The sequence below is a fragment of the Thermobia domestica genome, chromosome 17 (assembly GCF_964235325.1).
Source record: "Thermobia domestica chromosome 17, izTheDome1.hap1.1, whole genome shotgun sequence".
In the NCBI taxonomy this organism is placed as follows: domain Eukaryota; kingdom Metazoa; phylum Arthropoda; class Insecta; order Zygentoma; family Lepismatidae; genus Thermobia; species Thermobia domestica.
Window position 1 is genome coordinate 139772483 of NC_137470.1, and position 6000 is coordinate 139778482.

Consider the following 6000-nt stretch of genomic DNA (forward strand, 5'->3'; position numbering starts at 1 on the left):
CACTTGGTAACGGAAAATTTTTCAGTGACTCAAGGTAAGTCTTGAGCTCATGCTGTGCCAATGCTGGTGAGGTAGTTGAATACTCTGTATCACTTGGTGATGATGATCGATAAGCACCAGAGTACTTACAAGCTATAGTATATGTCGCAGAAGTACTAGCGTCACTCAAACTTTGAGCTTCAGACGAGCTGTTTGTCCTTACGGACCGTAGTTTTTTCGCGGTTCTATTATGGCGAATTCCAAAAAGACGACGAACACTTCGGTTCTCTTGTGAAACTGTGTTTATTTCCTCTAATTCATTGGAAAATATTTCATTGTTATGATAATCCAGGCAAGAACTCTTGTCATTTGGTTCATTTAAGCGTGATTTTGGTTGTCTGCATTTATTTTTACGTGTTGTGTTTTTCTTTACATATTGCTTTCTGTTACTTTTCCTTATCAATTCTTTCTCTCCCCATTTCTTCTTGTTTGCCATAGTCAGTTTTGTATGTTTTTTACGTTCAATTGTTTCATTTTCTCCAGCATGCAGTTTTGAGAGATCTGTATTATTACTATCGGAAGTTACTGTAAACGTTTTGGATGGATGCATATTAAAGATTGTAGTTGGTCCATCATATGAAGTTGTGATATTACTGTCGCTTTCGTCATCTGTGACACGTTTCTTATCCTTCCTATCCTCTTTAACGACTTTGATTTCCTCTTTTGAGGACGATGCATAAGGAACTTTGCCTTGAAGCCATCTCTGGCATATACTTCGATAACAGTGTTCTCGGGATAGATCACTTATCTCTAAAACTAACTTCTCTTTCTTGCCTTCACTGTTAGTGTCTTTGTTCTTCATTTGAGGTTTTTTGGAATTCGAGTTCTTTAAATCAGAAGCCCACTTTTTCTCTACAGGCGATGGCTTAAAAGGTTTCTTTGTGACTTTCGTGCGAAGTGTGTGTTGAACTGGAGTTGTCTCAAGAGGTCTTGGTGAAGATGAAAGCAAACGATTTAGTCTGGTGCAACGTGGTTTTATTTCTTCCGTTGTTTTCTTTGATTGATTTTTCTGTATCTTTCCTTTTTGGTTATGGTAAATAGGAGAAGAAATTTTAGGAGATTGAATTTTTGGAGTTGCTCGTTTCTGTTGAACCTTTTTTTTCTGATGAGCAGTTTGAAATGGTTTATTTTGGACAGAATCCTTTGGTTTAACATTTCTGTTGAAATTACTTGCTTTTTCTTGATGAACAGGTTTATTTTTATTTTTCGTTTGCTCTGACGCTCTTTGTGAATAATTTCCTTCTTTAACTTTGTTTCCAGAATATGTATCTTTAGCATCTACCTTTTGAAGGGCTTTTATGCCATCAGCAGTCTCCACTCTTTTAGTATTATTTTCTTCTGTTTTCTTATCACATTTCTGTTGGCACGATACCATTTGTTTCTTGATACCAGGACGGATTTTACCTTTCTTCTTGAGTCCTTTCTTCAGACGTGACGGACGTTGTTTCTTAATTCCATATATCCTCTTTAGTTGTTCGGCCATTTTCTGCTTCCTTGATTTTGAACCTGGAAGAGTGCCTTTTATAATTTTTGATACTACGTCGCTTGGCAAATAATACGAACGTGATGTATCAGTTGGAGATTCTAACGTAGGGTCACTTGGGAACGTTTCAAGACTTAGATAGTTTCTAATCGATGTATATTTAGCGTCATTTTTTGTGTACACATGTCGTAAGTTAAACTTCGGCCTAATAAATGCATCTGAAGATGTCGTTTGGCTTTGTCTCATAAATGTTTTATCTTGGAGTTCTTCGCCTAATGTCGGAATTACATTATCCTGAGAAGGATTTTGCAAACATGAATTTGAAGACATCAGTGAAGCCAGTGATAGTCCAGTTTCCGGTTGATTGTTATTATTCCCTGTTGTTGATGTGAGAGCTGCAGCGGCCGTCACTGTTTGTTGATTACGAAGTAGCGTTCGTTTTCTTCTACGTTTGACTTTATGACTCATAGCATTTCCATATATCCACAGAGCTCTTCTAGCTGACTTACTACAATTACGAACATATTGGACATTAGTGTTTTCGGACTTAGGCCACGTAGAACGCCTATTGAATAATGTATAAATAGCTTTTATATACTCATCGCCTTCCCCTCGCTCCTTGAATTCATTCACTATTTGGTCAATTTTTTCTTTTATTTCTTGTTTTCGATCGAGAGCTTTTTGATACATTTCACACCATTTTACTTCGTTCTTGGCTGAAACTGTGGACTTATGAGCAATTTGTCTCATCAATGATTTCCAATCAGGTGCAACGGAAATTTTATTCTTTTGCTTAGACTTCTTAATTACTTTTGGACGAGGAATGTACAGAGATTGAGTTCTACAACTGTTAGAGCCAGTCCGAAAGAGACCCAACTTTTGTTTCATCATCTTAGTTAATTTTTGGAGGTCTCGATACTCTTCAGCACTCTGTATTATTTCATCAGTGAACGGATCGCTACTTCCAGGAGTTTTCTCATCAGGCTTCATAGTGGAAGTGCTTTGTTGGCTTCCAACAGGTTTTAGTCTAGTAGAGGGACTGGACTTGGTACGTGACACGGAGGTCGCTGGTGTAGATTGCTTGAAATTTGGGCGTATAGATTCAGGTTTCGGACGTTCAGAAATCGCTTGTTTCATCACTTTCGATGTCTTCATTCTGTTTGCTTGATAGAATACTGAAATTACATATAAATTTAAGTTATTTACACATATGTAATGAAAGTTGCGTAGAAGTGGTATTACAGTCTAGAATTTTACAGTTTCAACAAATAGCATCTAAGAGATACAACAAACTGAATCATGTGCACTTCATCCAACTGTAAATAGTATATTGGCATATACAGTATATTGGCATAATAATCTTTGATATTATAAAGTACTTATGCATTCACTGTACGGAGTTATCGTGACATGAAAACACGTCCCATACAACTCGCACATTTTTTCTCTCTTACATACTGTAAGTACATAACTATTCGTCTCTAATTTAATATGTATTTGAACAGAAGAGGAAAGTGACAGCAGGGTAAGGGACGATGGCTGATTAATCTACACCAGAAAAAGAAGCTCTAGAAGATTGTTGATTTTAAATTATTAACTACTAGAGTACGAACCGAACAATAGATTTCTTTCGTACCTTTTATTTGATTTTTTTAATAAAATTTCATGGGCAATTACTAGAACCATCCTGAATTGGCACAATTAGCTATGAAAGATGGAAAGATGGTCAGGATACACATAATGTTGGGATGATTAGCAACATACACTTCTTAATTTAGCATTGTTAAATTGTCTGCTAGTATTGTTCGTCAAGAGTAATCTGTTCTACAGTTTTATAGTCTGTCCGTTTTCCTCACTTAACTCCAACATGATGAGCAAACCAATAACATTACGCACTGGAAAGAATACCGAGACTATTTTCCAGGGAACAGGTAGGCGGTCAATCAAATTGGCTTTCTATATTATACTGGGGGTTGGCTTATCTCTAATATACGTAGTTAGATGTCAGCGTTTCGTAAGTCAAAGCCTTAGCGACCAAGCAAGGTAATAGATTTTATAACCAAACTTTAAATCTCAACTACGTTTGTCTGGGAGTGTACAAGATACTTTAGATAGCTATCTGCAGATATTTGACAGACAGAGAGACATCAATTAAAAGTGATGAGAGAACAATAACGCTTTCATTATGAGAAGCACACTTCTTCAGACTTGCCAAATAAGTTTACTTTATGGACTCTTTCCTTCCGTGTATAACTAATGTAGGACTACATTTTTTTATATTCAATTTTGAAATACAGTTGGTTGGAAATTCTTATTTCAGAGCATGAGTATACGCTGTTCCAAGTACCTTAGGAAAGGGACACAATTTGATGTTGCCAGGACTGTGTAATTTAAGATAGTGCAACCTTCCTATATTAACATATAGAAACATTTATCTATCTTTCTTGGAACTTACAATTTTTTCTCTAAAGAAGATATCTATGTAGTTATTCCAATAGAATACTAATTTTGAGGAAAATGCAAAGAATAGGCAGTGTTATGCATTTAAGCAAGAATATAGGCAATATAGAGTCAAACAGGCAAAATAAATTTGTTGAAATTCAAACAAGGTCTCCTCAAATGTACTTTAGCACGTTCTTTTATATCACTTCTCTATTATTAAGAATTAGGCATATTGCCTAACATCCGAACTCTAGTATCATATATCAATGGAGACAGAGGGCGGAGAAGATAGTTATTGCTGAAGTTAGAAACAATTAAGAAATCAAAACAACGATTCCTGTTCGTTATCTATTACTAATAAGCATTTTTTAAACAAATACGCTACGTTAATGAAATAATAGTTAAAATATTTTAGATACATAAAACAAATTTAAAACATTATTTAACTTACGTGTAACTTCTAGTTGTAAAAAGCAAAAACAAAAATGGTTTCTAAGAAACAATAATCATTGTAGTTTATTTTACTTTCTTAATTGTTTAGATATTGTTGTTAGATACAATTCATACAATTAAACATATTAAACACATTTAATATAGACATTTTAAATCTTAACATAAAATTGAAAGACGATTCTGTCACTTTTTTATAATTTGAGCATTTTTCTCAAATCTAAAATAAAGGAAATGGTTATTACTGATTGTGAGTTATTGCTTACACTAAACACAACCATGAAGTCTAATTATCCAGTAATCTAAAAAAAAAAAAAAAAAAAAAAAAAATGTAAATATATATTGAGCCTTTTGCGCACGAGATGGAGTTAGTGTTCCAAATTTCAGGATATATGAGTCACAGCGGGTCACCATTAAAGCAGTACCGTGCCGAGGAAAATCAGCGCCCCAGGACGAGAGTATACGACGGCTCACCTGTATATATGAGCGAGATCGACAGACCAGCCGCGAAGCACCACCATGTTTGGCGCGAAGCGTAAGAAAATTTTCAAAAATAAACTCTGCTTCTCACAAATTTTGAACACTTTTTATTACTTTTTCCTTCCATTTTATATATGTGCACACGCAATTTCCTAACATGAGTAACAGTATAGGACCACTTCCTAAAGCAGGAAGAGAATTTAAGTACATACTAGTAATATTCCAAGTAACTTTTCCTCTCTCTCTTTTTCTTTCCTTTTTTCCTCCTGAATTTTGCGCCCCCTTACTTCGGCGCCCGGTGATGTTGACCCGCTAGACCCCTTCCCCTACAGCACGGCACTGTCCTAAAGTAATTTGACAATTGAAACTAGTAGATGTGGGAAAATGATGGAATTCTTATAATCTTAGGTAAAGTATTGCTCCATGAAGATGTGCGAAATTTTACGAAACTGCGCTGCATTTTATGATTTTATTTCGATAAAGTACAAATTCTGCGCAGGCTAGTGAAGCAATGTGCACTGTTCATGGAGAAAAAGACGTTATCATCAGCATAAGCGAAAAAATGGTTCAGTCACTTTCATACTGGAAATTTCGATGTCTAAGATGCTTTTCTAAGTAGGCGACGAATTACAACAAGTGGACGGTATTCTGGCAAAAGTCGAAATAGACCAGCATGTAAGCAGTCATGACACCACGAGTCACTTGACCAAACAGTGTTAAATCATTTGGAGAGAGCTGGATACAAAAAAAAAAAAAAAAAAAAAAAAACCTTGACTTTTGGGTACCACGTAATATAATTCAAAAAATACTCGATTGAAATTCTATCTGCAAATCTCTAATGAAACGTAATAAATCCGAGTCATTTCTGAAGCGGCTTATCATCTTTGTATTAAAATGCTAGATTTATATATTTCTAGTTAAGAAAAGTTTATATGTTTGTGGCCAATTCTTTTGGCAATGATATCTCGGAAACCACAATCTCTAGAAAGATGCCGTTTTCACAGATCGATTGCAAATTTTGTGTAGATTGTCCAGTTCTAATTAAATATATATTTTTATATTGCCCTTATTTGTTTATTACATTTTATAGAGGTACACTGGAAGTA

The 6000-nt window shown here is 35.1% G+C and overlaps 1 long non-coding RNA gene across 1 annotated transcript in view; it reads left to right on the top strand.

Moving 5' to 3' along the window:
* LOC145674374 (uncharacterized) overlaps window positions 1–4977 on the top strand; it is a 212882-nt gene extending 207905 nt beyond the window's left edge. The window contains exon 5 of the long non-coding RNA XR_014128911.1: window positions 4802–4977. This is a non-coding gene — a long non-coding RNA (uncharacterized LOC145674374). The remainder of the gene's footprint in view (window positions 1–4801) is intronic.
* The last annotated feature ends 1023 nt before the right edge of the window (window positions 4978–6000 follow it).